Here is a 3,701-nt window from a genome sequence, read left to right as displayed (position 1 = left end):
CAGTACGAGCAGCAGTAGCAGCAGCTGCTGCATCGGCGACGGCGGTCATTGCAGTATAAAAATATAACAATATTATAATATAAAATTACGCGATAACTCGCCCGGACGTATAATAATAACACTAATTTTAGCACCGTATATTATGTTCATAAAACCTAACACGAATTATTATTCGCAATATTTACAATAACGTTTATGCGACGAAAATCAGTACGACACTATTGCATGATATCACACACCTACCTAATACGAGCGCGGCTGTCGGCGGCGGCGGCGGCGGCGTACGGTATACCTCACGGTATCAGTTCTATTAGTAAATAAACATAATATATATGTTTATCATATATATTAGATAAAACATGCAGTTTGTTACATCAATCCTCCTTTCATACCATATATTAATATAATAATGGAAGGTGGAAAATAATAGAAGAAGAGGCGTATCCTGTAGGAATATAATGCTATAAATCCGACCAAGTTTTCATTTGTTTATAAATATATGTAGAACACACTGCAATTGTATACATAATAACCATGTATAAGAGTGTTATTGTTAAGAGATATGCAATTCGTTATATAAAATTAAGTGCTTTAGTCAAAAGTAGGTATTTACAATAAAATTAAATTGTATTATGATTATAAATTGTATTAAATAACTAGTTATTCTATACAGTCCTTAATTAAAAATAGTTAAAATATACGCACATCAATAGCTATTAAAAGTAAATGTAAATATATTAAAATATTGAATACATTCTGAATAGTGTATATTTATACTTGAAATATTTTTCTAAATATTTAAGATAAAATGGAAATTGAAAAAGTTAGGTACATTAATAAATTGAAAATTTCAGTATGAATATGAAAATATAAAAATTCTACAATACACTTGATAGTAATTAATTATATATATTATAATATGATTTATATTTTACATTAAGACTATTGATAATTGAAACGAAATATTGGAATAACAATTATTTTATTTTTACAAGATGACTTTGGTGAAAATTATGAATGACGCATATAATGTCATATTCCTTGAATGTTATTTTATAAATGTATCATATTTTTCATTATTTTATAAAATAAATTTGATCGTCGTACTCATTGTTACATACTAAAATGACACCAACAGTTCACAAGTGTTTAAATCTCATTTATCCCAATTATACTCTCAATGTACACAAATATCTATAGCTGAACAATTGCTTAAGTTAATAAAATGATCTGATTAAATTATAATTATACGGTTTTACTTTTCTTTACACGATTAGTGTATAAAGACATAAGTATCAAAATATTTCACGAAATAACACTATATTTCTACTGTAACCGCTACCCTAACATTACCATAACTAAAAGATTAAATATATTTTTGCTTGCTACAATTTTATTCTTTCATTGTATTAAATTAATGATATTTGATGCTTAAATGAGACTTTAAATAAAAATGTATAATTACAAATATAATATTATGTTTAGTTTAAGTACGCTTTAATGACTTTGTTAAGAACATTAGGTACCTATGTTTTACATTTTACATGATTACAACAATTTTGTCTATAAATATACAGACAGTCTTATTATTTTCTAGCGTCAGTTGTTGGAAATATAATAGGGTTACTAGCAATGTGGTGGTGTGTACTATTTGCGCCAGTAAAATAGTTCACGGGCATCTTTGTTTATTACACTGCATTCCGGACGTATCATTTTGAAAACTATAGGTAGCCCCATTCTGTACAAATCATATGGTACTGTTACAGGTATATATTATTATGGTATACATAAAAATAATTTATGCAAAATAGAAAATTCAACTATTTAATGTTTCTCTTTAATCGTTATTATTGCGTACTATTGGATTGCACTAATCAAATAATACATCTACAAAATAAGGTGGTACAATTGTCTCGGCTCAGAAGTTTATAATATTATTACAATAAACCATTGATTGCATGTTCTTGAAATTATTACTGACGAAAATCAAAACTGAAAAATACTGAAAATAAAATAGACGGACTAAGATAGATTGTCGAATAAGATTTTTGCATGTCTTATGGTGTTTGAACTTTGAATGGATGGAAAAATTATGGACTGTTTCAAACTCGAGCAATCTTTAAATAAGTCTATTATATTTTGTTTAATATATCATTCTCAAATTTTAGGAAATTATGATATGTTTACAAAGGGCGATACCCGTTTGCGTACATTTCTTTTGCGACTCGTTTGCGTACAATGTACAACTCGATTGCGCACACAATTTTAATACCTGTGTTCAGGTCAAAATTAGTATTAACCAGGTTTTCATGTTTCGATGTACGCAAACGAGTTGACTCGAACCTGAGTAAAATTGTGTACTGTGCGCAAACAGTATCACCGAACTACAAATACTATTAATGTTTACCTGTAGTATTTATTTATTATAGATAACGACACCAAAGTTTTCAGTGGCCTATTATTTATTTATTTAAGCTGATCTTAATTTGATATTCAACAGAACAATTATAAATATTGATAAATAAAAATCGTCAAGCTAAAATCTTTTAAAATATTTGCATGTAGTGAAACTGCGTCGGAATTGATTAAAAACACTATTAGTAACATATGCGTATCTAATACCTATACATTAAGCGCGTGTAGCGTTGACTATTGGAACAAGTTTTATTGTCGTCTCTAATAAAGGATATCGTCTTGTCTAAAAATAAAAATAATATGTAATAATAAACAACTAACACTGTTTCAATGTTTGCAAAACAAACGATACTATACGTTTGTACCATAGGACGGAAAGTTCTAAGACGGAAGGGACGTGACATTTGAAAATATCGTTTCTCATCAATGTCTCTAGAAATGTCATTTGTGAGCATAGAGTCCTACAACTCGTCGTCACTCGGGGCAACTGCCGTCCTCTATCACTATACCCTCAACCACGGCCTCGGCTACAGCTGGCCTCGGAAAGCGCACGCTCCTTATAAACGCCGCGGACTTACTCGGCGACGATCATCCGTCGCCCTGCAGCACTTGTTGACGCGTGTAACGGCCGCCCCGGTCGCAGTACTGGTCGCGCGGCCGGCACGTCTGGCCACCAGCTCTTCGGACGGCGTCGGTCGAAGCAGTAGCCCGGCGGCAGCGCATCCCGGCGGCCGACCGGTCCGCTTCTCCCATCAGCCCGGCCACCTCGCCGGCGGGCACGTCGACCAGCACGTGCGCGGCGCCGCGCCTAGGCGGCTCGCAATCGTAGCCCACCGCCGCCGCGTCGGCCGCCGCCCGGAAGCGTCGCGCAGTCGTCGCATCATCCGTTGCCGGTAGTCGTCGCCGCCGCCGCTCACGGGGGCCGGTCCGCCAGAACCGCACTTCGGATCGTACGGCCGGTCCGGTGGACAGCATTCCGGACCGGCACGGCTGTCCGGTTGTCGCCGCACGTCGCACCGCCGAACGTTTCGACCGCGTAGAACGTCCGGTTTCCGTTCGGGCAAGACGCGACGCCGCCCGCGACTGCACTGCTGTCGCAACAGACCGCGGCGTCGGCGGCCGACCACCGGCCGACGGCGACAACGACGAACAACGGGACGACGGCGGCGGCGGCGGTGGCAAAACACGATCGGACTGCTACATCGCTCGTGCACACTGTTCGCGCGACGACGGTGGTGGACGGCCGCGATGGAATGTGCCGACGCAATAGCGACCGTTCGACACGC

At 37.4% G+C, this 3,701-nt stretch overlaps 1 pseudogene; it reads right to left on the bottom strand.

The window, feature by feature from the left end:
- Nucleotides 1-2,629: 2,629 nt before the first annotated feature.
- Nucleotides 2,630-3,670, bottom strand: LOC112595305 (annotated as a pseudogene).
- Between the last annotated feature and the right edge of the window lie 31 nt (nt 3,671-3,701).

The sequence above is a fragment of the Melanaphis sacchari genome, unplaced genomic scaffold (assembly GCF_002803265.2).
Source record: "Melanaphis sacchari strain LSU unplaced genomic scaffold, SCAv2.0 Contig26_pilon_pilon, whole genome shotgun sequence".
In the NCBI taxonomy this organism is placed as follows: domain Eukaryota; kingdom Metazoa; phylum Arthropoda; class Insecta; order Hemiptera; family Aphididae; genus Melanaphis; species Melanaphis sacchari.
Note: the sequence above shows the minus strand (reverse complement) of the source record. Positions and strands in the feature narration are given on the sequence as shown.